The sequence below is a fragment of the Cricetulus griseus genome, chromosome X, assembly GCF_003668045.3.
Source record: "Cricetulus griseus strain 17A/GY chromosome X, alternate assembly CriGri-PICRH-1.0, whole genome shotgun sequence".
Taxonomy (NCBI): Eukaryota; Metazoa; Chordata; class Mammalia; order Rodentia; family Cricetidae; genus Cricetulus; species Cricetulus griseus.
The window spans coordinates 42894358-42918491 of record NC_048604.1 but is presented as its reverse complement, the minus strand read 5'-3'; the positions used below and the strand labels follow the sequence as shown (position 1 = coordinate 42918491).

The window sequence follows — 24134 nt, the reverse complement described above, 5'->3', positions numbered from 1 at the left end:
CAGGTCATACTTTGAAAACCTGTGCTCCACAAAATTTGAAAATCTAAAGGAAATGGACAGTTTTCTGGCTAGATATCACTTACCAAAATTAAACCAAGAACAGATAAGCAGTTTAAATCGACCTATAACCCCTAATGAAATAGAAGCAGTCATCAGAAGCCTCCCAACCAAAAAAAGCCCAGGGCCAGATGGCTTCACTGCAGAATTCTACCAGAAATTCAAATAAGAGCTAATACCAATACTCCTCAAAGTTTTCCACAATAGAAGCAGAAGGGACATTAACAAACTCATTTTACAAGGCTACAATCACTTTGATACCCAAGCCACACAATGATTCAACTAAAACAGAGAACTACAGACCCATATCCCTCATGAACATCAACGCACAAGTACTCAACAAAATATTGGCCAATCTAATCCAAGAACACATCAGAGAAATCATCCACTATGATCAAGTAGGCTTCATCCCAGGGATGCAAGGATGGTTTAACACATGAAAGTCCATCAATGTAATCCACCATATGAACAAACTGAAAAAGAAAAACCACAAGATCATCTCACTCGATTCTGAAAAAGCCTTTGGCAAAATCCAACATCCCTTCATGATAAAGATCTTGTCGAGAACAGGAATAACAGGAACATATCTAAACATGATAAAAGCAATATACACTAAACCAACAGCCAACATCAACCTAAATGGAGAGAAACTCAAAGTGATTACTCTAAAACCAGGAACAAGACAAGGCTGTCCACTCTCTGCATATCTCTTCAATATTGTACTTGATGTCCTAGCTAGAGCAACAAGACAAGAAAAGGAGATCAAAAGGATGCAGATTGGAAAGGAAGAAGTCAAACTTTCACTATTTGCAGATGATATGATAGTCTACATAAATGACCTGATAAACTTTAACAGGGAACTCCTACAGCTGATAAACACTTCAGCAAGGTAGCAGGATACAAAATTAACTGAAAAAAATCAATAGCCCTACTATATACAGATGATAAATGCAATGAGAATGAAATAACCTCACCCTTCACAATATCCACAAGCAACATAAAATATCTTGGGTAACTCTAACCAAAAAATGAAAGACCTGTACAGTAAGAACCTTGAGTCTTTAAAGAAAGAAGTTAAAGAAGATACCAGAAAATGGAAAGACCTTCCATGCTCTTGGACAGGTAGAATCAACATAGTAAAAATGGAAATCTTGCTAAAATTAATCTATAGATTCAATGCAATCCCCAACAAAATCCCAACACATTTCTTCACAGACCTTGAACGAACAATACTCAACTGTATATGGAAAAACAAAAAACACAGGATAGCCAAAAAAAAAAAAAACCTGTATGAAAAGTGAACTTCTGGAGGCATCACCATCAGTGACTTCAAGCTCTATTATAGAGCCATAGTCCTGAAAACAGCTTGGTATTGGCACAAAAATAGACAGACCAATGGAATCAAATTGAAAACCCTGATATTAACCCGCACACCTATCAATGACTGATTTTTGACAAAGAATCTAAATCTATACAATGGAATAAAGAAAGCATCTTCAACAAATGGTGCTAGCACAAACTGGAATCAGAAACGCAGATGGTTGCAGATAGATCCATATTTATCACCATGCCCAAACTTACGTCCAAATAGATCAAAGATCACAACATAAATCCAGCCACACCGAACCTTCTAGAAGAGAAAGTGGGAGATACCCTTGAACGAATTGGTACTGGAGACCACTTCCTGAACATTACATCAGTAGCATAGACATTGAGATCTACAATTAATAAATGGACGGCCTGAAACTTAGAAGCTTCTGTAAGGCAAAAGACAGTGTAAGACAAAAACGACAGCCCACAGAATGGGAAAAGATCTTCACTAACTGCACATCTGACAGAATGCTGATTTCCAAAATATACAATGAACTCAAGAAGCTAGCCACCAAAACACTAATCAATGACATTAAAAAGTGGGGTGCTGAACTATATAGAGAATTCTCAACAGAGGAATCTGACATGGCTGAAAGACACTTAATAAAGTGCTCAAAATCCTTAGCCATCAGAGAAATGCAACTCAAAACAACTCTGAGATACCATATTACACCAGACAGAATGGCTAAAATCAAAAACAACAGTGACATTCTATGCTGGAGAGGATGTGGAGAAATCGGAACACTCCTCCATTGCTGGTGAGAGTGCAAACTTGTAAGACCACTTTGGAAATCATTATGGCGATTGCTCAGGAAAATTGGAACCAGTCTACCTCAAGATCCAGCAATTCCTCTCTTGGACATATATCCACATAATGCACATTCATACAACAAGGACATATCTTCAATCATGTTCATAGAAGTATTGTGTGTAATAGCTAGAACCTGGAAGCAACCTAGATGCCCCTTAACTGAAGAATGGATAGAGAAAATGTGGTACATTTACACAATGGAGTACTACTCAGCAGAAAAAAAGCAATGGAATCTTGAAATTCGAAGACAAATGAATGGAACTAGAAGAAACCTTCCTGAGTGAGGAAACCCAGTCACAAAAAGACAAGGATGGAGTATATTCACTCATATAAGAAATTTAGACACAGAACAAAGGATTACCTGCCTATAATCCTCATCAGCAAAGGAACTAGGAAACAAGAATGACTGTAAGAGAAAAATGCATGGACCCCTTTAAGATTTGTATTTGCTATTATTGCTATTATTTGTAGAGAGGGGTGGGGGTGTCAGATTTATTTTCCATTCTAATCAATAGGTGGCAGCAGCAATTTTCTTAGACAGAAGATAAGCTCACCAGTTAAGAATACCTAGCAAGTCTAGGCCAGATGTTGATAGAGGCCAGTTTCTTTCAGAAGCCAAACATGCTTGCAGTCATCTTTCCTGAAGAATTGTTAACTTCTAACTGAGCTATAAACTTTGAAAATGACATCTGTTGAACAGAAGTCCAGTGCAGATGAATTTCTAATGATTGCATTCATCAACTTTAGTAACCATGTTGTGTCTCCTGTAATTTACACAATTGTATCTTAATTACATGCAGCATAAATGGAATGCTATATATGGGACATTTGTGATCCACCCATGTAATTCCCAGACTCTACCTACACTTTATAAAAAATTGCTTAGTGTTACACAAGAACCTTTGTCTGTTTGTGGGATTTTTTTCTCTTTCTGTGGAAGGTATTCAGAAGTGAACACGGATACGTACAGTCTAAGTACACAAGGACTATGGTTGAATCCTATCTTCCCATTCCTCAATACGGCTTTCCTAGGCCCAGCTTTACTAGAAATGGCTGCTGGTCACTCACTCATTTGTCTACTATCTTCACTGATTGTAAACATGTTGAGAAAGTAAAATAAACCTTAATTTAATTTCCCTGTTTCTAGTACCTCACATGAGACTTAGACTACAATATGTACTCAATAAATGTTGATTCTTTGCAAGTTCCATAAAACTTTTTGAAACCTTACTCAACTTTGTAACTCCTAGTTGTTGTTTCTGACTTAGTGTTGGTTAGAGACATGCCTAAATAATATATGTCAATAGGTAATTCTGTTAAAAAACCTATGAAAGTGTATAACTTGGTCTGCTCAATTTTGTTCTTATTTCATAATTCCTGAGAGCCACGAAGGACACTTCGATATATTCATGTTCTGATCATCAATATCCATGGAGTTTAACTTTATACTTTACTGGTGATGGACAATGGAGATACAGTTGCTGCCTTACAAGTTAGGCTATATACATATGTGTGTAACCATGGCAGAAGGACCACGTATCACAGATTCTAGTGCCTAATGAACAATAAAGGGGAACCTCAGATAATAGTGAAAATTTTAGGGGTCAGTGAGATGCCTAAACAGGTGGGGCACTTTCTCTGGAGTTTGACCTCAGTTGGATGCCTGAAAAATGGATAAAGGAGAGAACAAATTTCTAGAAGTTGTTCTCAGACTTGCACAAACATGCTGTGATGGAAGCATGTCCACAAACATATACATACAGTCATTAAATAATCTTAAAATCTTAACAAAATTATTCTGCCAAAGTATATACAGCAGAAATCTCCAATCGCAAATTTTTACTTTTATTGAAATGTTTGTTGGTGCAGAAACATAGCCATGTTGCACTAGTTGCTGAATTTTTATTTCTCTTAAGTATATTCATTGTACAAATTAGCCCCAAAGAGACTAAAACCTAATGGCTTACTTTTTAAAAAGTATTTCTTTGCTGAATCAGTTATTTTTTTCATGTGCTAATAATAGGTGAAAGAACATACCCTGAATAGCTTCATAAAATGATTATAACTTTAGTTTTCATAGGTAATTTTAGCCTTGGCTGGTGGAATAGAAGTGAAAAGTTCCAATATCAAAACTATGGGTTTGATAAAAAGCAGTCATTTGATTATTTATATAAAGAATTTGCAAAAGAATAATGGCTCTGAAAGCAAATATAACTGTATTTCAAGAAAACAATTATTCCCATTTTGTTTTCTCCTAAAAAGTCCCCATACAAAATAGCAGAGTCTATAAATAGAAGATAGCAAGCAAGAATAATAATGTAATATAGTGATTAAAATACAGATTTGAGTGTAAGCCATCAAAAGGATGCTAAAGCCAAATAAGCTTCATCAAGTTTGAGTGAACAGACCATCTCTGAAAGGGCAAAAAAGGGTGTACTTATGGCTGAGTGGTGAAGGTGGTAGATTAGAGAAAGAAAAAGTGGTAGTAATTTTCATTGCTATTTTCAAATAACATTTGGTGGTGATCAATGCCTGGTGTGTTTTATAATGCAAGGGATTGATTTCATGCTGCTCTCTTACTTTCCCACCATTCTTAGATCTGGGACTTATCTAAGATGCATTGATTTCTCTATCAGTGATTTCTTCTCAATAGCTAACTCATTCTTTAGTCCTATAAGATTAACTGCTTCTCCAATTGCTGTGGCCAATTTCTGAAGTTTATGGTCCACTTCATAAAGTCTTGTAAATAAGCCCTTACTTCCTTTTAATTATGTGCCCCTGTAGAATGCATGTGCCAGCATTGCTTCAAATTTATATATTAGGCCAGGAACCAGACAACCTTATCATAGGATAATTGCTTTAAATCCTAAAGCCTTTTCTTTATTAAGTTGGATGAGGTTAAGAAGAGCAAAGAGATGAAAACCCTGATATTAACCCACACACCTAGGAACACCTGATTTTTGACAAACAATCCAAATATATACGCTGGAACAAAGAGAATATCTTCAACAAATGGTGCTGGCATAACTGGATGCAAACATGTAGAAGACTACAGATAGACCCAAGCCTTTCGCCCTGCACAAAACTTAAGTCAAAATGGATCAAAGACCTCAACATAAACCCAGCCACACTGAACCTACTAGAAGATAAAGTGGGAAATACCCTTGAATTAATCGGTACAGGAGACAGCTTCCTGAACATAACACCAGTAGCACAGACACTGAGATCAACAATTAATAAATGGGACCTCCTGAAACTGAGAAGCTTCTGTAAGGCAAAGGACATAGTCAGCAAGACAAAACAACAGCCCACAGACTGGGAAAAGATATTCACCAACCCCACATCTGACAGAGGGCTGATCTCCAAAATATACAAAGAACTCAAGAAGCTTTTCTCCAAAACACCAAATAATCCAATTAAAAAACTGGGGTACAGAACTAAATAGACAGTTCTCAATAGAGGAATCTAAAATGGCTGATAGACACATAAAAAAGTGTTCGACATCCTTAGCCATCAGGGAAATGCAAATCAAAACAACTCTGAGATACCATCTTACTCCTGTCAGAATGGCTAAAATAAAAAACACCAATGACAGTTTATGCTGGAGAGGATACAGAGAAAGAGGAACACTCCTCCACTGCTGGTGGGAGTGCCAACTTGTACAGCCACTTTGGAAATCAGTATGGCGACTCCTCAAGAAAATGGGAATGAGTCTACCACAAGATCCAGCAATTCCACTCCTAGGCATATACCCAAAAGAAGCACATTCATACAAGGACATCTGTTCAACGATGTTCATAGCAGCATAATTTGTAATAGCCAGAAACTGGAAGCAGCCTAGATGCCCCTCAACCAAAGAATGGATAGAGAAAATGTGGTACATTTACACAATGGAGTACTACTCAGCAGAAAAAACAATGGAATCTTGAAATTTGCAGGAAAATGGATAGAACTCGAAGAAACCATTCTGAGCGAGGTAACCCAATCACAAAAAGACAAATATGATATGTACTTACTCATATGTGGATTTTAGACATAGAGTAAGGGATTACCATCCTACTATCCACACTGCCAGCGATACTAGTAAACAAAGAAGACCCTAAAAGAGACAAACTTTGTCCCTTGGAGAAGGGAAAAGGGTCAACATCCCCTGAGCAAATTGAGAGCATGGGAAGAGGGGGAGGAAGCTACGAGAGTGAGAAGGGAAGAAAAGGAAGGATGCAGAGGTCATGAGGAAACAGAAATTTTGATTCAGGTATGGATTAGAAGAAAGTACATATGACAGGTTGGATTTTAGTTGGGGGGGTGGTAGAGGACGAAGGGAGGGAGAAGAGAACTGGGGTCATCATGTAATTCAATCTTGTTTGTAATTCAAATAATAAATAAATAAATAAATAAATAAATAAATAAATAAATAAAAACAAAGGCATCACTAGATTGAACTAAGCTATTCTGAAATGATAGAAACCATTTAAAGAAAGGAGAATATAAAAAAAGAACAGCAAGTCTGACAATCACTTATTCTCCTTTTCATTCAAGACCTGGCACAAGACTACTCTAAGAAGGATTCTCAGACCAACCACCTCTCTAAATATACTAATTGCCCCCTTGCACTCACAACCCAACATACCCCAGAATATTATCTTCTTTTGTGTGTAGGTGTCCTGGAATCCAAATAGAGTGCTAATTTTAATGATGTGTTTTATATACTTCCATTCTCTCCTCTGTCTCAGTGGTTAATAAGTCAAACTTTGAAGTCAGACTGTCAGGAGATAGCACCTGCTCTGTCATGTATTAGTGGTGTGATCTGGGAGTTTACTTAACCTATTCATGTCTCAGTTTCTCGATCTGAAAAGTATAGATAACAATAGCACCCTACTAATAGGATTACAAGGATCAAAAAGCTAGAGTGTGTGAAGTCACATGTACTTGTCTCACAGTGTTGTATATAAGGGCTAGCTATTTTATTATTATGTTGCTGGATGTTTCTCATTTCTGAATTATTAAGACTGTTTGAAGACAAGATACGCAAGATACATGTTCTCATTCACATACTTCTTTTGTTCAGAATGCAGTACATCAGGTACATAGGATTTCCTAAAACAATGAGTAAGACTGGGGGTACAGTTTAGTTGGTAGAGTATTGTGTAGGTCCCGAGTCCTATTAGTGTCACAGAGAACTGGGTCTGGTCCTCCCTGTTAGTAATTAAGCATTGTGGAAGTGGAAGCAGGAGGATTAAGAGTTCAAGCATATATATTTGGTGTACTTGAGTCCTTGTCTTAATTTTTTTTAAAAAAAGGATTGAATGAAGAGTTATAAGGGCTCAATGTTTGTATATTATGACTTTAATGTACCTAGTAAGTTCACAAAACTATGACCATGAAAATAATGGAAGAATAGGAAACGGCTATACCCTATTTGATTTAAGATTTGACCATGAAGAGAAGCCCCTGAAAAGTAATTTTAGAATTTATAGAGGCATAAAATTGTGTCCTGAGCCTGATGGCCCACATCTCTATTCCCAGTAGTGGGAGGTGGAGGCAGGAGGATCAGGTGTTCAGGGTTTCATACTTCAGTTACATAGTGAGTTAGAGGCTAGCCTGAGGTCTCTGAGACCATGTCTCAAAAATAAACTCTGTACTGAGAAGCAAGGAGGACAGATGTAAGGAAATTACTTTGCCAAAGTAGACATATTAACTGTCTTCTGTCACAGGGAAAGAATCAGCGTTGACTTACATTGCAGAAACTATTATGTAGAAATGACAGGGCAGACTATAAGAATCCAGCATAAAGAACCGCTTTCTAAGCACCTGGCCTGTCTGACAGTTAAGTCAGTGGCCATATAATGTGCTTTGGCTGGGCTCAGAGGAAGCTGTTTTTATTTTGCCCTCAATAAATGCAGAAGTGTCATTTTTGTAGTAGGTTGATGAATTACTTGCATGACCAATCTGCAGGCAAGATCATTTGTACATCCACACTGGGAAAAGAAAGGAATGTGCTCTCTCCTCCTTTCACTTCACAGGAATGAGGGAAAAAAGGTGGGCTGAAGTTATGGGTGTCATTGTACTTGTCAAGGTAATATGCTGTGAAAGCTTGGTGCCAGGAGAGTGGCATTTTCCTGGGCCTAGGTCATTGATTAATGTGTGAATCTTAAAACAGTTAAGTCTGAGATGGAAATGTAGCTCAGTTAGTAGAGTACATCCTTGGCATACAGAAATCCCAAGGCATTGCATAAATCTGGGAATGGTGGTATATACCTGTAGTCCCTGCACCCAGCTGATAGAGACAGGATAATCAAATGTTAAAAGCCCTCCTCAGCTGCATAGCTAGTTTGAGACCAATCTGGACTGCAAAAGACTCCACCCCCATCCCAAACCAAACCAATATAAGACCCCACTTAAATCATTGATTACCAAAGTTAGATTTAATTAATTAAAAATATTCCACACCTTATCAAATAGATTGTCACAGTGTTACCAACATGTTATCTTGTCATTGGCTTGTATTCTCATTTTATGAAAGAATCAATATTTTTAAAGAGGGAAACAGACCATCTGCTCACAATAAAATGTTGAACTATTTTAGAGTTATGAACACTACACATTTTCTAAATTCTTTTCATTTCACCTTGGTCAAATAAATCCCCAGCGTGAGTTGGCATGAATTCACTTGGGAAGGACTGTTTGGGCTTTAGTGATATTCTCTGATCATTCTACATGAGAGTCTTGTCCTCCATCCCTTCCAGGATCCTCATAAGTCTCTTATTATGGGATTGGTATTTTACCATTAATTCTCCAATGTTGCATTTTATCCCATAGATCTCCACATAACTCAAAATCTACAAAATAGCTCCAGAAGTAGATAGGTCTCAACCTAATTTAGTCATTTCGTGAGAATCTTATGAAGTTACTACTTATCCCATAAGCCTGTTTAGGGGCACTGTATGATTACTCTGAAGACCTTTAGAATAGTATGGCATAGCATTCATATTTTAAAGTATAGAAGACTTGAAGTTGTAGATGCTATTACTAAAATAATTTAATCCATGAAGAATAGGGACTTAAGGTCTTTGATGTGTCTCCTAAAAGCCCTTTGAACCTGTCTAGCATAATATATAAGATAAAATGCTATTTTTCCATTATGGATTATGTATTGAGGATGCTCCTGGGCAAAACAATTCTAAATACTTAGCACAACAAAAGAAGGACTCAAATCATGTTTTCAAACTTTAATTCCATTTGAGAAACAATGACATACAATTGCTTGCTACTGAACTGGAACTTGTCTACATGTGAAACCACTCTTTGAAGCATATTATCTACTAATAGAGTATTTTCTTGATGGGGGAAATGACTGATCTTTGGACTACATGGTCTGAAGAGCTATGATAAAAAAGCTAGGCAACTCCTGATGAGATCATTGTCTGGGGTACTGACAACACCCTCCTTCAGATGAATGCATCCAACTTTGAGCAGCGAACACATTTCATTTATGACCTATAGCTTGAGGATACTCCAGAAAGTTTCCCTTAGATATCTTTTTTTCTCCTTTTCTACCACCACCATCACCACCATCACACATCGCTACCACCACCACCACCCTGTTCTAGGCTGTCACTTGCATTATAACAAGGGGCACTTATGTGGTTTCTCAAAGTCCATTTTTATGTTCAGAAAATGTTTTGCTCACAAAGATGTTAAAGTTTTAAATGAAATTCTATTGCCTTGTATAAAATTTTGACGTGGCTTCTCATTACACATAAACTGAAATAAAAATTGTTAACTATTTCTGCAATATCCTTTTGGTATCTGAGCCCCATGTATGTAAAGACTAGCATGAAATGTGAGAAAAACAGATAAAAGTCTCTGCTCTGATAAATTGGACAATCTGTTGCAATGAGAGTGACAATAAACAAAGCCCAAAAGGTAAAAATGCATAACCTAAAGCCAGGTGGTCTTAAAGGGAACTCCACTATGTAACCCAAATGGTCATTTCTGGAGAGAAGAACAAAGTACAGTATGAAGGCTAGATTGTCTGAAGGGGAGAAAAGACAATCCAAACAAGGTGGCGACTATTGAGTGGGGTGATCAGGGAAGGAAGGCCTCTACCCAAAGTATCATTTTGTTCCTCTCGTTCCTTTGTTTGCCTGCACTGCCTGCCTTTGTACACTGAATTTTTGTCATGTCTCCTTCTGTCTGGCTTTAGGATCTTTGCATGTACTGATACTTCTACCTAAATGCTTTCCCTTTCCATCATCCCTTCAGGCATTACATGTTGGACTCCTGTTTCAGAGATAGATGCTCTAGGAAGCCTTGTCTGAGCCTTCAGATGAATCAGTTGTCCCTGCTATATACTATTTTTTTCTGTGCTTCTCTTGCACTATAAAGGTCTATATTTATCTGACTGCTATAATTAATGTTTTTCTGTTTATTCTACTTTAAGGAACATATGGATAGAGGGTATATCTCTTTTCTCCATTACATTCACAATGTCTGGAGCACAGTACTCACTAAATACATATTTGAGTGATTGAAGATTAGCAAATATGAAATAATAATCCTGAGAGATTTATTACTTTTTATCCACTACATTGTACTGGCTGTGATTTACACACACACATACACATACACACACACACACACACACACACACACACACACACACACACGCACGCACGCACGCGCGCGCGCGCGTGTGTGTGTGTGTGTGTGTGTGTGTGTGTGTGTGTAGTTTGGGTTATCAGAATTCTGAATTATCCAGGAAAATACTGGACTTCTTTTGGATTATTTTTCCCAGGGAGATGTACACAAACATCAGTGACAGACCAAAGAAATGATCTCTCCGTCTACGTTAGTGAACCATTGTGTTTATTGGAGTTACTTGCAGAAACATAGGTGACTCAAAGACATCTACATCATCAGAAAGACAACCACAGGCATAAGCAACAAAAGCTGCATCTCTGGGTCTTCCTGCACACCTTTCATGCAGTTCTCATGGAGAGAGTCACTTTTCCCCTGGCAATTGCTTACTGCTTATGTTACCCTGGGGAAGCGCATTGTGATTTTTGTAAGGGGTTATAGATTTCCTGAGACTCAAGTTTCTGAGCTCGCAGAGGTTTGGGGGCTTTCCCAGTTTAGAAAATAACTCCCAGCTTCTCTAGTCCATATTAATCTCTGGACTCAAGTGGATCACATGGTTAGCCACCAGAAGTGACAGCTTAAAGTCTGTACATTTTCTAGTATCTAAGTATACCTTATTAAAAATAGGAAGGGTTACTTAGCACATACATGTCAAAACATATTTTTAAAACAAAAAATTAAAGTTATTGCCTGTAGGGGAAAAGGTTGGAAATGGGCTAATACTTAATGAAGTAATTAATTGATAAAACTATTGAAAACATGGTCTAACTGTCTGTATCTCAAAGTTAAATGTATTAAATCACAAACGTATGTATACTCCCCACCCATAAAGGTCAATAGGACAGGGGCTTGGCAATTTGCATCATCCCTGAAAATTCTAGTGACACATCTCACCCCACATGTTGTTTAGTTGCTCAATACAACTTATTATTTACTTCCTTATTAGTAGAAACTTGAGAAGTGTATCAAATAAGCTGGACTTGTCAAGCTAAAAGATACATCAATGTTCTTGCTCAGCAGAATCGAAGATAATGGGACTATGGCATGTGTTTTTCACACACATTGTAGTGTGATTGGATCTCCCCTGAGGGAATCTGTTCGTAATCAAGATATTTCTGTGACAAGGTAGTTAGTATTTGTCTCAGATATATTCAGTTATGTCCTCCACTAAGATTGGCTTTTTACAAGAGCTGACATTTGTCTTCACAAGAATCCCATAAATCCTTTGCCCAGGGCAAGCCAAAGTGACTCTGTTATCTAGTTCCTTTTCATTGTTGTCACTTTTCCTTGCCCCTTTCTCTTCCAGTATTCCTCTTGGGATTTACTAAGTTGCTTGAATTTCCACACTAACCTACTTAGTAGATTTCTGACTATGTAAATATTGGCATCCTTGACTGCCTTTGTGCCCTGAATCTGGCCTGCTTAGCTGGTTCTCACTTTTTTTCTTGGACCTGGCCTTTGGCTTCTGGCTCCTGTTTACACTCCAGTTGTTGGACTCTTACATCAGCTTTCACATTGGCATTCAGGTCCTCCAGGTCCTTCCCTAGGACCACGTTACTCCTTGGCTGACTCTCCTCTGTCAAAATTGTATTTCACCTTTCCCTCTTGCATTCTCCACCTGCTGACATATATTCCTCGAAAGTGACAATCTAGAACTCCCTTACAGATCACATACCAACCACTAAGGACAGAGGTTTATATTTTGAAGCAGTGTCAGCATGATTCCATAAGTTGTTGAGAGGCTGACACACGATGTGGCCTCTTAGCCTAGATGAACAATATTGCCACTTACCAAATGGGAAATAATAACAATAATTACTAAGAAGGGGTTTTTATGAGTGCTTAGTGCCCCAGGGGCCAGAAGCCCTTGCTGTCACATGGGAGCCAGAAAGAGCACAGGATTTGGCTGAGAAAGAAGGTTTTAAAAGGTCGGGTCATACTGACAGTTCTCATTCTGAGCTTGGTCAAGGAGAAAGAACTGCATTGACTTTCATAATGAAAAATATATTTTCCCTTTGTCAAGGCAGTAGGATGAGGAAGAAGGGCAAGGCAGCGAATAAAAGGGAAATCAATTAGGAATCTCAGAGAGTTAATAGAATATGCCAATTGAAACCCTCTAAATTGCACATTTTTTCATTGATAGAGAAGATTTACACAGGTCCAGAATTCACATTAGCATTAATGAGGATTTTACATGTAAATTCCTTGAAAATCCAAAGAACCATTAATCCCTTACACCTGAATGCTGCTCTGTGCCATACATTTTTACCCTCAGCTTTTTATAACGCAATGGATATGAAAAAATCACAAATTTGGAACTTTCCTATCCAAATGACATAAGTTAAAATGAAGACATGGTGTTTACAAGAACCTCATTGCTTCTATGTGACAGAAGATGTACGAACACCAGCCTTGTTATTAGCTGCTTTCAGAGATAAGGTGTTATGTAAATCTGAAGTACAGTTATGCTATTATCACTATATGCTGTTGAATTTGTGAAATCATGCTGATTATTGGTCTGATGTCTCTGCAGAAAATTATAGCTATTATCAGCTCTTGGGATGAAAGAGGGGTTATCAGTTGCCTACTGCAATTCCTAGTCCACATGGAAAAATAATAAAGTATTTGAATATAATAAAGAGGACACTAAAATGCTTTCTTACTTCATTGGGAAGGATGAGTAGTGAAAAATATGAACCACAGGTGAAATTATAAGGAGGACCATTTCAGACCAGTATTAAGAAAGCATTTTAAAGTATTAGACCTGCTCTACATAGATAGGGTTGCTTTGGTCAGTAATGAATTTCCTGTTAATAAATGGTATTCAAATGGAATAATAATTTACTAACATGTTATACAAAGGATTTATATATTATCTAGAATAACTTCATTTTACTGGTATAAATTCATTGCACATATTTGTAGGGGAACATTTAGCCAGCCCCTAAGCAGGTGTGGCTACAGGTTCCCCTTACACAAATTAGATTGGCTTCATGGCAATTTTATACATACTCATGATGTACATTGACCATATTCACCATGTGTTCCGTTCTTACCCTCCTTTGATACCCCCTGCCCACTTCCATTGACACACTCATAATATTCCCATGCTACTTTCATGTCCCTTGACTCTGCCTGAAGATTGTACATATGAGCGAAAATATATGTTCTATTTGTTTGTGAAATTGGTTTATTTCACTCAATGTGTGGTGTGGGAGGCAGTTCTATCCATTTCCTCCAAATGTCAAATTTTACTCTTTATGACAGGTTGAATAAAAGTCTGCAGTATATATGCACTACATTTTCTTTATCCATTCATCCTCTCATGGGCTCATCCATAATCTGGCTATTGTCAATAGTGTCACTAACTTCTGAGGTTTCATTCAGATCTGATTTTTTTAAGAAAATAATTCAGGGGATTGGTTTGGAGAGAAGGAATAGGATTTTTACAGTTTTCACTGTTTATGCAAAACTTGGGAGGCCTAGGCAGGAAGATTATCAATTTGAGGCCACCCTGCACTACATAATGATACTTTGTACCATAAACCAAGGGTTGAGAATAAAAGGTCAATCCTAAATCACCTGCTTAACTTGGACAAGGTGTTAAACTCCATCCCCATAACTAAATGCCAAGAACCTCAGGACAATCACATTCTTTTCCATGTTTAAGAAACTTCATTTAGAAATAATTACAGGCTTTACAAAATGCTAGAGAAGTCCCATGTATCCTTGTCACAGTATCTCTCAATCGTCATATCATCCATAGTGGTAGTAAAGTGTAACAAGGATGAATCTTAAAGCATTTATTTTTTACTAAAACAAATACCTCCTTCAAAGAGTCTAGGCTCCTGAAGAATGTTTTGAATGTTTCTATTATTAAACATACTCACAGAAATGGGACCTGTTTCAGGGCTGGCTGCTGTGAGCTGTCTCTTTCTCTTCCTCCTTTCCACCCTCCTTCTCTCCCTCCCCCTCTTGTGTGTGTTACAGGGACTGAGAAAGAAACAATCTGTTACCTAGTAATCTAATATGGTGCATGCCTTTTCACCAATGCCTTTTCATTTTAGCCTCATAAAAACTCAGGTATAAAGACTTGATTATCATAAAAAGGTAACAAGTAAGTTTCAGAGGTCATACACAGGTCTAAATGACCTAACACCTCCCACTTCTGCTGAATTATTTCATTATTAATAGGCTTTTAAGTACAGATTTTTGTAAAGGTGGTGGTTAAAAAGAAACCTTCCTGTTCCTCAAGTTGATATTAATACTGGTAATGACTCAGATCCACTATATCAAGAACATATTTTTTACAATTGTATTTCTTTATTGTTAAAATGACGTTACCCATGTGCAGAAGGGACCTTGCTAAGGACAGTTGCAGTTTATATAAACCTATACTTATTTGAAAAGAATGAAATCACTAGTCTCTTTAAAGTTTTTTTTCTGTTTTTTTTCTAGACAGGATTTCTCTGTGTAATAGTTCCTGCTGTCCTGGAACTTGCTTTGTAGACAAGGCTAGCTTGGAACTCACAGACATGGGCCTGTCTCTACCTTCAGAGAGCATGGGTCACTACTATTGCCCATAATTAATGACTGCTTTTTTTTAAATTATAGATTCCTATACAGTTGTAAAAAGAATACAACATGTAACTTTTGTTGAATTTTATTTAAACATTTCTTGTAAAACTACATACAAGTATAATAGCACTACATACATAGTTTAGTTTAGCATCTAACCAGGAAGTTGAGATTTATATAATTCATCATTTCTATTTGGATTTTGCTGGTCTTATGTGTACTTATTTCTCTGTCTCTGTCTATGTGTCTCTTTCTGTGTATATATTTAATTCTGCATATTTTCCACACATACTCCTATGACTCTCAGCACACTCAATTTACAGAGTTGCATCATCACAGGTGTGTTTTTGCTGCCAAGTAATAGTTACCACATAGTCTTGTGCTCTGTGTTCATTACCTCCTGGCAATCACTATGATCTTTTCTGTCTCCATAATTCCATTTCCAGAGTGTCATTTAAATTAAATCATATTCCAGGAGTGGTAGTTCATGCCTTTAATCTCAGCAGTTGGGAGGTAGAGGTAGGCAGCTCTCTGTGAGTTTGAAGTCAGCCTGGTCTACAGAATGAGTTCCAGGATAGCCAGGACTGTTACACAGAGAAACCCTGTCTTGAAAAATAAAATAAAAAATAATTAATTAATTAAATCATATACTATTGGACATTTTGATATCAACTATTTTACTTGTAACATGTTCCCAGAGATTTAACTTATTGTTTATGAGTAGATTACATATTTTATTGTTGAGTAGAATTTCATAATATGGTTATAACATGGTAGACTTAATCATTTGAGCATTTAAGGAACTCTGGGTTGTTTTCTTTTAATTCTGTTCTCTAATTTTTTTTAGAAAATATATTTTATGTGTATGGTTGCTTTGCCTGCATGTATGTCTGTGTACCACATACTTACCTAGTGCCCATGGAGACCAAAATAGAATTTCAGAACTTCTGTAGTTGGGGTTACATATGGTTGTGAACCACCATGTAGATGCTGGTCCTGTGGAGAAGCAGCTTGTGGTATAAATCACCGATCCATCTCCCCAGCCCCCAATTTTATGTTTTTATGACAGTCAAAACTGTTGTAAGCATTAATGTACAGGATTTTTGAGTATATTTGTATGTATGAGGTATGTACATGTTCCTTATGAGTGTGTGTATGTGTGTGTGTGTGTGTGTGTGTGTGTGTGTGTGTGTGTGTGTGTACAGATTTCAGAAGTCAACCTTGGGTGTCATTCCTCATGTTTTGCCTAACAAATTCATTCATTCATTCATTCATTTATTCATTCATTCTCTTTTCTTGAAACAGGGTCTCTCACTGGCTTGGAGGTTACCAAGTAGGCTACAATTGTTGGCCACAGAGCCCTGTGGAGCCACTGTCTCTGTCTCCCCACTGTTGAGATTGCAAGCAGGTACTACCATGCCTAGCTTTTTAAAAGTATGGATTCTAAGACTTATTGCCTCATGCTGAAAAGGTAAGCACTTTATAGTTTAAGGTACTTTGCCAGTCTTTTTAACATGAACCTAACTATTTGTTTAAGACAAATGTCTAGAAGTTCATGTACTTAGTTATATGGGAGTTACACATTTAATTATGATAATCATTGAGACTTTGTTATATATCCTTTTCTGAAGTGACTCTGCCACCTGTATTAACAGTCTTTTTCTGAGTGATTCATCTCATGATAGCCACATTTCTGCTCCTGTGTTAAGTATTTTATAAGTATTACCTCATTGAGCCTTCAAAATATCCATTTTCACCTTGATAAAATTAGGGCCCTGTAACCATAACTCTTTCCACCAGCCACCTGAGTTTGGTCCACCAGGTTAGGACCCCCAAATAACACACAGAGTTTTATATTAATTACAGTACTGTTAGCCAATGACTAGGATTTCTTATATGCTAGCTCAGTCTTGAATATCAACCATAACCATTTATCTATATATTTTATAAAGACTTACCTTATCAAGGACACTGTTGGCATGAGTCCTCTCTTGCCGGTGATCATATGGTGACTCCATCCTTACTACAGTTCCCAGAATCCTCCTCGACGTCTAGCCCCACCTATCTTGCTTTCCTATTGGCCAACAGTGCTTTATTTATCAACCAATAAGACAAACATATACACAGAAGGACTTCCCCCATCATGGCCCAGACAATTTAAGTAGTGTTTAGTTAGAGAGTAGTAGAGATAGACTTGAACCAATGTCATTCTGATTCTAGACACCATGTAATGTTTACCAGTGATTTACCTTAACTGCTCATTTCTAGAAGAGTCCAAAAAATGCAGGTAACAAGCACATTTTAGAAAATGTATTTTATGTGTATTGGTGACACATAGCCAATAAGCAATACAGAAAGCATATAAGAAAGTACTAGTTTGATAGCCAGACTTTAAGAAATCTATTTGGATAATGATGGAAGGCTAAGGGGACAGTTTCTAAGTTGTTCATTGGAATATAGCCATTCTTGTTTTGATGAACTGGAATTTGTACTAGTAGTCTGGCTTAAGTAGGATGGAAAGCACAATGAATTGTGTTATTAAAATACCTGAGCTCAAATTCAGGCCTTATCTCCAGATTTGTGGCCAGTAGCAAGTCACTTCATCTCACTGCAACTCAATTATGTGCTTATCTGTGGAAAGTTTTATTAACACCTTTTCAGGGGGACTTTGTGAAGATAGACAAGCCAGTGTGTGTGTGTGTGTGTGTGTGTGTCTGTGTGTGTGTCTGTCTCTCTCTCTGTGTGTGTGTGTGTGTGTGTGTGTGTGTGTGTGTGTGTGTGTGCTTTATAAGCTATAAGCACTCTATAATTATAATGGGTTATTATTGTCACCAGCTGAAGTGATTTATTAGGGCTGTAGATATCACACTCACAGTAACTTGGATATGCAAAGAAATTCAGCTTGTCTCTACATTTAATCTTGACTTTTGTTTGAGACTACCCAACTCAACTGGGAGATGGTTAGAAGGATACCCAATTTTATTTAAAATTTTATTTAAAATTCAGTCTGATTTGGTAATGGAACCCAAGGACTGGCAATCTTTTACTGAAGAAAACTGGATAATAAATAGTTTAGATTTGTAGACCCTTTGTTCTTTGTTGCAAGCACTCAACTCCAAAAGCTATCATATATCTAGTGATGGTGTGTAAACAAAGGGAGTGGTCATGTTAGAATTACACTTTATTTACAAAAATGCATGACAGATTTGCCTCACAGGCCATAATTTCCCAAGGCCCCATTTAAGTGACCCCTTTAGTTTTTAGTTACTCTAGCATAAAAATTCTCTCAGGGAAATATCCCCAACTCATTTTATAAGATTGTACCTAGGTGTATAGGAAAAAGATAATGGGCTACTACTCGTTAAAAGAGATGGGGTTTATCTCATGTAGTAGTGTATAGTCTTCTTGCTATTCTGGTGGCTGTCTGATAACTCTTGGCATCTGTTTGCTGCTTGCTTTACTGGCATTCATAGTTGAACATTGCAGTTTCATAAGCCATGATTTGATTTCCTGCCCCTGCTTCCTCTCAGTCTGCACACCTCATGCACTCTGGCTTTTTAAGGTATGACTGGGCTGGTATATGCAGCAGGCTCCTTTATTTGAAACCGTGTTTCTCATAACAAACTCAGTGCTTTCATGGACAATTTACATTTCTCATGGAAGAAATAGATATAGAAAGCAGATATAGAAAGCAGAACTTGAGGTGTCTCTCACTAAAAAGACATCAATGTAGCTGATCCTACTGAGAATTTATGTTCTCAAGTGGCAAATGGTTTTACTTTCACTTATTTTCCTCTGTCTTTCCCTTTTCTATTCCTTCTACAGTTCCACAAGGCTGGGAAGATGTAATTCTTGTTTGCTTCCTTAAGATTGGATTTGCCTGTGTTTGCCTGCAAACATTTTATCCACCTCCCCAGCCCAAGAATTTTACATATAAGATTAATTTTAATTTTCCAAATGCTATATGCATATTAATGAGGTATAACATAACATATATACATATTTTACATAAAATTACATATAACTTGTTTGTATGTGTCTGTTAACCTTAACAAGAAACAGAAGAGTACAGTGATATTTAGGAAACAATATATTTTCTCAAACAGTTCTACTGTTGACACAGTCTCTAGACAGTAGCATACTTTGTAGAGTTATTGACATACTATATCTTTCTATATGTGTTAATAACAAATATTGCCTTGTTATTGGTTCATGTCTTCTGTCATATCTGATAATCTCTTTATTATAGCTTATGCCTTCAATCCTAAACCTACTGCTTAGGGCAAACTAATGTATATGCTAAACACTCAAGAAGGCTAAAGAAAGAAATGTAATTTTTTGATGATTGTTTAACATATTATCATGGTTGATGCGACTATTAGAGGCAGTTAAATTTAGTGATTAAAACATAAAATGTGAAGCCATACATATCTAGTTTTAAGTCTTCATATCACTGCTTGCTGGCTATAATGACTGGGTAGTTATATAACTCTTTAATGTTTCAGTGTCCAAAACTATACAATACAGATAATGGTAGCATTTAAAATAAGATTAGAATGAATATAAGATAGTGAGATTAAAGTGTAGGGAGCCGTCCCTGCATTCTCCATTACAATGATGGCGCCTGCAGGCACTGAATGTAAATTATTGCGCAGGCGCTGGGTAATTTTCCATTCCTTGATCTCTGCCTATTCCGTGGCGTCATATGGCCTGATGAGCTGAAGCCAATCATAGGGTGACACGTCCCAGGCGGCGGCTGCCAGCCTTTATTAGGGGACGGGATTCTTGGCTCGGGGTCTCCGCTCTGGTAAGCTTATGCTCTCCTCTCAAGATGCATTAAAGTTTTACTGCAGAAGGATCCGAATGTCCTGTGTGGTTCTTGCTGGCGAGGCGATAGCGCGGGACATTAAAGTGAATATATAATCAAAATATGGTAACTGTTAGTATTTAGGCATCTGTACTAGTCTGTCCTTGGGGTTCTGACAGGATACACCTTCAGCTGCAGCCACTAAGAGCACAACCTGTGAATATTCACTATGTTCCATTTTAAAAGGGCCCTGCCCACCACTCATCCTTCCCTCTCTCTTTCTCTGTTCCTCTCTCCCTCTCCCTTTCTCTCTTCCCCTTTCCCCTCTCTCCTGTCTCTGGAGGCCAGTCTTCCCCCTCCCCTTTCCCCTTTTTATGACCTCTTTCCCTAATTACGAAAAACCCTCTGCTTGAACCCTGTCTCATGGCATCTTTCTCTTGAATGCTGCTTTTCTTAAATTACAACAGTAACAATGTATTTTCTTGTCTGTAACCCAGGTATACCAGTTAAACAAATGGTCTCTTAATGCATCTGGATTATTATCTAAAGATTTAATCTTGGCATATGGACCCAAATTCATTTCCCCCAAGAGAAATAGAAGAGGAGGTATGCAAACCGCAGTTGGTTAATATTACTTGGTAGTTCAGAAAAAGCAAAGAAACAGGGAAGGGGGAAGTCTGAGTTTTTCTTCTTCCAGATGTTTACTTTATCTGCCACGAGGTAGAAAGGGAAAAGTCTAAGCAGAAAGGAAAGGCAGAAGAGGCAAGTTTGAGTCGCTCAAAAATAGGAGAATTCAACTGAACTGATGTGGAAGACAGATGTGTAGTTTCCCCACAACACTATCATGCATCCTGGTTCCACCTCAATTAGAGAAAACCACTGTGATTTTTGCTCAAAATCAAAGGAAATTGGAGGCTGTTGCCCATATGAAGTCCAGGCAGGATACTTATACATATCTATTCCATAGGAGCACATGAGAGAATTCCAGAGAAAGGAGTGTTTGATGATTTGCAAATAACTCTTTGCCTTGGGAGAGGTGTGAGGCAGGTCACCAAAGGAGAAAATCACATTGATTTCATTTGTTGTGTTACCTGCGTATATTGAAAGAAGGAGGAAGAATTGTTTTAAAGATTGAACACCAATCAAAATTTGTTACTTATGTACTGCCTTGAGTCTGCCCTTGTTACGGACAACCATTTTATAATAGGCAAAAATAGTGTCTGTATTTTTTCCCTTTTCCTTATACTCAGCATACTTATTTTCATTAAGATTGTTTCTGGGTCTTGTGAATTGTTGAACATATCTACTGCTCTCTGCAGCAAAGGTATGGGGGGCATGGGTATGAGAACTGGAAAAAATATGAGGTGAAAGGTCAAGTACCTAAGGTATTTCATTCTAACCTTGGACAGAAGCAAGCTACGGAATGTGGAAGGTAATAAGGCAAACTGCAGTGTGTTTTACAATACTTTGCCTTGCAAGCCTTGCTAACAGTGGGCTGTCCTTTCACAGTTCTACTTATCTATAGCCCTCCATCCCCAACCAAATGCTACTGAACAAGTATTCTGACAAGTTGGAATGAGAATACATCACACTGATTACAACTCATTCTAAAATGTCTGTCTTCTCTTAGTAGTTAGGTAAGGCATGGGATAATGGGAATTCTTTTAATGTCTACTGAGGTTTAGCAAGTAGTAGGGCAGATGAGCATGAAATACACAACTTGTGATGGTCTCATCAGTGTAGGAGAAATTTCAAGACTTAGAGTCTATAGCCAACACCCGACTTTAAGTAAATCTATTCTTCTGGCTAGTGTCTCCAGGCTCTCTAGTTCTTGCTGCTTTTGAGAATAGCTTTCCACTGTTTTTCTTAGAGAGTAATGCATTCTGGCCAAAATCAGACACATCTATACCTCTTACCCATTATTTCATTTAACAAAAGCTACTCCTTATATAAACAGATGGCACCACAGCAGATACACAAGGGTGCCTAACAGTTAGGGACAGCTACTTCAAGTAAATGGAGTTTGCAGCTGGTGAAGGAATGCCAGATTATAGCAATTTTCCTGAAGTGCTTTTGAAAGGCTTGTGGAAATGCAGACATCTCTGTTATGTTCTACAAACAAGCACAATGCCAAAGTAACAGACCTGAGTGGTCTCTCTACCCTCTTCTCTGTCACCCCACTTTTCTGACAATAGTCTTGGTGAATTTTGAATAATACCCACAAAGGCAAAATACACCTCAATTACAGAGGCAATCTGCTTGTTAATTCTGGATCTTCTTAAATAGTACCATGTTTTATGAACTTCAGGTACAAAACCATGGCAAAACACCCAAAAAGAAGCCAACATGGAGGACTATGAATTGTACTTTCAACTATCTGTGACTTTAACTCAGCACAATGATTTGGTTTCTGTACAGAGTCCCAAGGCACAAGTTCTATTCTTAGTTCAATCATTTCACTTTTGCACTTGAAGTGAAAAAGTTTGTTTAATGGGGGGCAGACAATTTCACAGAGGTAATGTTGAAGAATCAGGTAAATAAAAAAAGTGCTTTAAAGAAAATGTGACCTATCAGGCACTGGAGTTAGTCTTTTTAGTAAATTGTTTACTAGATCACCTTTTATTCTATTTTTTATTTAAATTAGAAACAAGCTTGTTTTACATGTCAATCCCAGTTCCCTCTCCCTCTCCTCCTCCCGTGCCCCCAAAATAACCCCCATCCCATCTCCTTTCTGTTTCCCAAGGAAGGTGAGGCCTTCCATGGGGAAATCTTCAAAGTCTGTCAAATCATTTGGAGCAGGGCCTAGGCCCTCTCCTAGGTGTCTAGGCTGAGAGAGTATCCCTCTGTGTGGAATGGGCTCCCAAAGCCCATTCATGTACTAGGGATAAATACTGATCTTCTGAGGCCTCCTCACTGACACCCAAGTTCAGGGGGGCTGGTTTCCCAGCTATCAGTTTGGGGTCCATGAGCTCCCCCTTGTTCAAGTCAGCTGTTTCTTTGGGTCTCTCCAGCCTTTTCTTGACCCTTTTGCTCATCAATCCTCCTTCTCTGAACTGGATTACAGGAGTTCAGTTCAGGGTTTAGCTGTTGGTGTCTGCTTCTGCTTTCATCAGCTACTGGATGAAGGCTCTAGGATGGCATATAAGTTAGTCATCAATCTCATTATTTCGGAAGGGCATTTAAGGTAACCTCTCCACTATTGCTTAGATTGTTATTTGGGGTCATCCTTGTAGATCTCTGGACATTCCCCCAGTCCTATATTTCTCTTTCAACATATAATGGCTCCTTCTATTATGGCATCTCTTATCTTGTTCTCCTCTATTCTTCTCCTGACTCAATCTTCCTGCTCCCTCATGTCCTCCTCTCCCCTCTTCTTCTTCCCTTCTCTTTCTCCTAACTCATCATTTCCTGTGTCCATTTCCCCTTCTCCAGGGGACCATGTATGTGACTCTTAGGGTCCTCCTTGTTTCCTAGCTTCTCTGGTGGTGTGGATTGTAGGCTGGTAATCATTTGCTCTATGTCTAAATTCCATATATGAGTGAGTACATACCATATTTGTTTTTTTGTGACTGGCTTACCTCACTCAGGATGGTTACTTCTAGTTCCATCCATTTGCCTGGGAAATTTAAGATTCCATTTTTTTTTCTGTTGACTAATACTCCATTGTGAAAGTGTACCACATTTTCTCTATTCATTCTTCAGTTGAAGGGCATTGGTTGCTTCCAGGCCTGGCTATTTGAATAAATAATGCTGCTATGTACATAGTTGAACAAATGTCCTTGTTCTATGAAAGTGCATCTTTTGGGTGTATATATAAGAGTGGAATTGCTGGATCTTGTGGTAGACTGATTCCCATTTCCCTGAGGAATC

General features: G+C 37.8%; 1 long non-coding RNA gene across 1 annotated transcript in view; it reads left to right on the top strand.

Annotated features, from left to right (window-relative positions):
- The first annotated feature begins 16768 nt into the window (after nucleotides 1-16768).
- Nucleotides 16769-24134, top strand: part of LOC118239398 — a 34781-nt gene continuing 27415 nt past the window's right edge. The window contains exon 1 of the long non-coding RNA XR_004771378.1: nucleotides 16769-16928. This is a non-coding gene — a long non-coding RNA (uncharacterized LOC118239398). The remainder of the gene's footprint in view (nucleotides 16929-24134) is intronic.